Source organism: Phalacrocorax carbo, chromosome 1 (genome assembly GCF_963921805.1).
Source record: "Phalacrocorax carbo chromosome 1, bPhaCar2.1, whole genome shotgun sequence".
NCBI classification, from domain to species: Eukaryota; Metazoa; Chordata; class Aves; order Suliformes; family Phalacrocoracidae; genus Phalacrocorax; species Phalacrocorax carbo.
The window spans coordinates 184729894-184736282 of NC_087513.1; positions in this window are offsets into that span (position 1 = coordinate 184729894).

A 6389-nucleotide genomic window follows, 5' to 3' on the forward strand; every position below is an offset into this window, starting at 1 on the left:
ATTAAGCTGAAATAATAATTAAGTTTTAGGGTCACAGCAGTACCACCTGATGCTCTCAGGACGCTTGAAGCTTAAGTGTTATATAGGAAGGACATGCATATTGCCTCCACTAGGCTTCTCCCAGCCACTTAGGCTCCTCCTAGTCTAGTGGAAGCCAGTCTTAGGCAGCATATATATAAGCAAGTCTGTGCTAGCTGGATTTAGGACAAAGGATTAGTCTCTGGCTCTATTTTATTTAGCATTGTAGATACTAAATAGATGCTAAAGAGTCTGTGCTTCCTAAGTACCAGAATGCCATTGTATTCAGCTTCCTGAAACATGCAGCCCCCACCAAATCTCAGCCCTTCCCAAATCCTCCATAAGAATTTTAACTCAGTACTTATATTTTTCTAAATCCACCAAATATTGGCTGCCTATTCTATCCAACAGTTTATGTATGTAGTTGTCTCACATCCCTAACTGGGTCAGATGTTGTGGTGCATTGGCCCTTGCTAGCAGGCAAGCACCCACACAGCTAGTGGCTACTGCCCCCCCTGCAAGGAAGGAGGGGAGAAAACAAGGAAACAGTGAGAAAAGACATCTGTCAAAATACAGCTTTTTTGTCTGTGAAGCTCTATTGCCTCCAGCTATTAACAATTTTTTTATTATTATTTTGTGGGAGGAAAGTCCTCGATAGAAAATTATCTTTCTTTTGGTTTGGGAATACTTCAGTGGACGTATAAAATATTAAGAATCACATTATTTCCCTCCTTCACCTGTGTTTTTCATTAAATTACAGTAAGAAAACAAAATAACTTCTGCAGAGGAACATTCTATACTGAACCTTTATTTCCAACTTGGCAGCACCATGTACTATACCAAATGATAGCTATTAGAGATCCTTTCTAACTAAAAAGGATACTCAGAATCCTGGTCAGCCACTTAATCCTTTCTTTGGGAATGTTGGATGGGATAAAACTCTTCTGCGAAAATAACAGGATTTAAAAAGAGAAAGAAAATAAGCATTTAAGACAATGCCATGTTCCCCACCTCTCCTTCCCTGAAAACTTGTTCGTTCTTTACGATTTCACTGTTGGTTCATGGATTTTAAGGTTTTGCATTTTTAAGTTTTTTCCACAACCATGGACACTTTTCATTAAAAGCTAAGATTTTCATTTAATCCAAGGAGACTAGAAGCCTAAAACCTGAAGAAAAGCATCAAACTGCAGGAGATTTTTGAGGAAGACAGCCAGGACAGGCTAGCTTTCCTACAGCCCACTCTCTATTTTTCCCAGGAGCCAACAAATGGAGTCAGGCGGCCTTGACTGCTGGAGAACTGCCTTTTCCTTTGCCATCAGCTAAAATACTTAGTCCTACAGCTGAATATGATGCTCAAGGCTCACATGCTTAGATTTTTCCCTGGATATTTTGGCTAAGTAGGTAAGACACACAGCTGAATACACTACAGAGCATATATATGGAATTGATCATTAGGAACATCTCCCTGTATTTTAGGGCAATGACAAGGGATGGCAAATATACCTAGAAGCATATCTATAATTAGCACTACACGCTGTTTTTTTATACCACGATAGCAAATAAAAATTTGAATTTTTAAAGATGCATTTTACTTTACCAAGGTTTTCCACTGAATACTCTAGCTTGATGTACAATTAGTTGTGAACAGAAAACCTTAAACTGGACAAATAACGTTCAGCTCGACTTTTTAAAATACTTGATCTGAAACATGCATATGGCAAGTGAAATATCTGAGCTCACCGTAGACCTAACACACAAAACATTAATATGAATGAATGCTGTAGTATCGCTTTTAGTTTTGTGGACTTCACATAAAATCCTTCATTAGGAGCAACATTGCTCTGTTGTGAGGTCAGTGTGCTCTGCCGGGTTGATAGCACTAATTGTTACAGCTCAGGATGCTTAAGAAAAGAAATTTCTCTGCTCCCTGAAGAGGTACCCCTAGAAGGAGGGTGAAATGTCAACATTTGGCCAAGATTTTTTCTTGTTTAGATCTAGGACAGGAATTTGTCAGGCTCAGCAGAAAGAATGCCATTAGCTTTAATAAATGTGCGTGTTTGTGCATGTGTTGGGTAATCTATTTAGGAGATGTAAAATGCTGCATACGCTTCCCATTTTATTGCAAAAAGCTGAAATTGACGGCACCCGTCAAAAACTATCATCTTCCACTCTCTGAAAGAAAATTGACCCTTGCTTTCTCTGCAGTATCCTTCAGGATCAGAGCAGGTCCACCTCTCCTTTAGCTAATACTACTTCAGTAAAAGGAAGTGGAGATTGAAAATATAATTGACCTGATGTCCAGAACTTGCTATATTGAGGTCCTGAAGTAGTGCCCGAAAATTACTGCTATATTTCAGGAGTATTCTTATGCCTGGAGAGTGCTATGCATATCTATATTGCCATGTAAAAAACTGCCAAATAATAAAGCAGGGCTATTTTAAAGGTCTGATGTTATAAAAACAATCAGGACTACAAATGAATGTTTTATGCCATTAAAAATGCCTGCACCAAATCTATTGGAAAAGGCAAAATTAACTGGTAAACTACACAAATGCTATCAGAAACAAAGGAGTCCTACTGCTCTAGCATAGTGACCAGAAGGAAAAAGTCATTGAGAAGTCTGGACAAAATCCAAATAATATTTGTAAAATTCCTGAATATATCTTTCTCTTAACAGAAAAATATCTTTTTTAAAGCAGAGGAGATTTACTTGCACATAAATTAACACTCTTATTCACACAAGATACCTGAGCCTCTTGCAGTATATATCATCTTCTTCAAGGAATAATTGTCCTCTTGTAATTCCTGAAGGCCATGATTAGTTCCAGCTTAGGATTTTGTATAATATACTTCCCTGTGGTACCTGGTCAACCAAAAGTGTCATACAGACAATTATTACAGTATCTAGAAAGAACATTATATTCTTTATTTTTTAATGTTTCAGAATACATTACTTAAAGAAATTAGTAGAAGTCCACAGCTCATGCCTCTTTTTTCTTTTATATTATATTGCAGTAATTAAAGAAACATACAAATGCTTTTAGGAGCAATGAACTCTTCTAATCTCTAATCCTGGTGCAGTGGCTGCAAAGATTTATTCTTTATTCATTTGTATGCACAGGACAACTCAGCAAGGCTCAAGTACTGACTCTACCAATTTTATATGATACGCCTTATGATCTCCTTGATCACTCTCAATTATACTCTCTTCTCTGCCTGACCTCAGAAACTTTAATCTTTGGCATGAAACTTTAGTCCCTGCCATTCTAATGTTGCTGGTCAAGTGCTACACGTACAGGCACACTGGAAATTGTCAGCCGTAAAAAGTAAATCCAAAAGGCCCCCCTCCTTGTTATCAATTTCACAAGATTTAATCTGATATCTGCTTCTAGATTCTCCTTCATTCCTGACAGAGGCTTTTGCCAGCGTTGATCCTGACTGCAACAAGGAATACTGTAGCACAGACTGTTTAGGAAAGTCATTTACAGGAAGAGTATGCAGACAATTAACTTAAATGGCATAACAAATATGGACAACATTGCTACACATTAATAGTGACAATATGCTGGAACATACCAGAGTTTAGGATTAAATTAAAATAGTAATGGACAGATTGTCTCTACCAGCACCATCCTGTGCATAGCGTAGCACGCAGCTGTGCCATGCTGAGAGGAGCTCTGGGAGAGAACCATAACCAAAGACCCAGCTGCTTTTGTTCCACCTCTCCCTGATTTGAAAGGAAACAACCTACTCTCTTTCGCTTCCAGCAAAAGATTTCTTTTCCTCATGTTGATTATCTGGTTGGCTCTGCTTAATCTATATTCTTCCTGAGTCTCACTGTCCAGAAATTGGTACTAGTAGCTTAGCTGGTGATATGAGGAAGACTTTCAGAGCTTGCCTAATTGTATTTGGATGGACCATAGTATGGCCCAGTGACTTCAAAGGCCAAATTTTGCTACCCTTACAATGACATGTTTCCTGAGTGCATTGATGGTAACTACCCTGCAGAGGTGATCAAGGACCTGATAGAGGGAGATGCTTTTCTGGATCTGATACTTTCAACTGAGGAAGAACCTGGCTGCAGTGACCATGAGAGAGTAGAATTAGGGCAAAACTGCAGAATCACAATCCTGGACTTAAGGAGAGCAGACTTTGACCTGTTTGGGGTCTCAGGGATTTGCTGGGAAGGCTCCCATGGATACAGTACTGAACAGGAGTCCAGGAGAGTTGTTTGGTTTTCAAGGATCCCTACCTAAGAGCTTAAGAACAGTCCATCCAGGCAAGAAGCCTGCGTGGATGAACAAGCTGCTCTTGACTAAACACAAATATAAAAAGGAAGTGTACAAGAGGTGGAAGCAGGGGCAGGTGATCTGGGAGGAATATAGAGCCACTGTCTGAACATACAAGAAGGAGGATCTGGGGAAATACAGGTTGTTCAGCCTCACCTTGATCCCAGGGATGGCGGTGAAGTACGTAATTCCTGGTGGACAAGCCGGCTCTAAGCCAGCAAAAGGTTTGGGATTCCTCACCCTCCTGTATGTCACACAGATTTTGTGTGGTACCACTTAGGTAGATTTTGTAAATTATTGTTGTATACGTGGATATTAGAGAAATTCTTCTAAACTACTTTGTTTTTTGGTTGGTGGTCCAGAATTGCAAAGTACTGTTAAAATTCATTACTGTTAATGTTCTGCTAATTTTTGTCCTGAGTCAAGTGTTTCAGAGCAATGCAGCTGTTCTTGTTTAGAGCCACCCATGGGTATTTCTTACGGTTGCCCAGCCAAACACACATGGCGGCTGAAATGAGTAACTCTCATTCACTTTACTCTCCCATTGGAATCAGAGATGTTACTTTCATGAGTAGGTATTTTTCAATATGAGTAAATGATGTAGAAGCTGGAAAAAGTAGATATTATTTTCCAGTCTTTCACCTCATAGATTTGCCTTTTACTTTCTCCAAGTCTTATTTGTTTGGCTTCTTTTTATTTCCTGCCAGTTCAGTTTTCTTCCCTAAACAAATACCATGTTTCTTCTGTTGTGGCTGATTATCTTTTAACAAAGAGCATTATGTCATCAGGAGAGACCCAGATTTTTTTAAACAAGTAGCAGTAAAATGCAGAAGAGGAAAATTAAGGAAAAAACCCTAAATTCCAATACTTTTAATTTATTAAACTGAGTTTGCTAATCGAAAAAGTGGCAGGTCACATGCTATTCTGCATTACTTCTATGCAAATCAATGAACAAAAAATGATTAGATGGGGACATTATTATTGATTTTAAAATAGTTTTTAAGATTACAAGAAATTCAATTCCACTGAAGGCTTAAAAAATTAATCATCTATGATTGAATGTTATATGTTAAATGAAGAAGTAAAAAGGAACATATTTCTTCCCAAATGGATCATCATACAACTTCCAATGACTTCTGTGCTGTAGAAAGCTAAATTTATACATCTGTCTAAGATTAATGAAATGCTATATATGGTCAACTCACCTTTATGGTTAATAGCAGCTGTACTTTAAAAAGATACTTAGAGATGAATTAAAGCAGTTGCCTTTTGGTGTTATAGGATTGGTGAGTATCGATCAGATACAGAAAACCATGCTATGTGCTCGGAACAGTGCCTCAGAAGAGCAATCGTTGTTTGAAGTAGGAGATAAGAAGAGTAATTCTCTTTGTTGAGTCACACCGCTTAGCAACCTGCAGATAATTCAATTCCACTGCCAGCATTACCAGGTTGGAAAGAAGGAAAACTGGCATATAAGAAGAGCTGTTACACTGCTGTAGTGAAAAGAGATTGAGCATTTTACATGTTGTGGTGGAGGACTAATGGTGATTGACAGCTACAGCATATGAGGTATCACTTGAAGAAGACTTCCAGAAGGGTGAACTGTGATCCTAAGTGTCAGCATTTTCAGGAAATCAAAATGTAAATATACTGAAACATATGCAAACATCAACTAAGGTGCAAACATATAAATATTAAAAAGCATTTTTACTGGGTTTGCTTGGGTTTTTTGTTCCCAGATGAATTTTTCTTTATCTTGTCCTTTACATATGTTTTCCTCCTTCTTAAATCCTATATTCTTTCTTAAGATGGCATGAATCATCTCTGTGCGACCTTTCCTTTTCCCAAGTGATTTTTCTCCTTCTTCTTACCCTATTTTTTATGCATGAACTATCTCTCATGCCTTCATCTCTCCCTCCCACCCCTGTCTTTCTTGGCTGTCTCAGGATTTAGAACAAGCAGCCACCTCCAGTCCTCGGGCTCCTCAAACCAGTCAGGAGGAGAAATGAAGGAAACCCCAGTGCCCAGGCTCCGAACCAGCATTACGCCGGTGGGCTAGGAGGGCATCATCTCTGCGAGGGA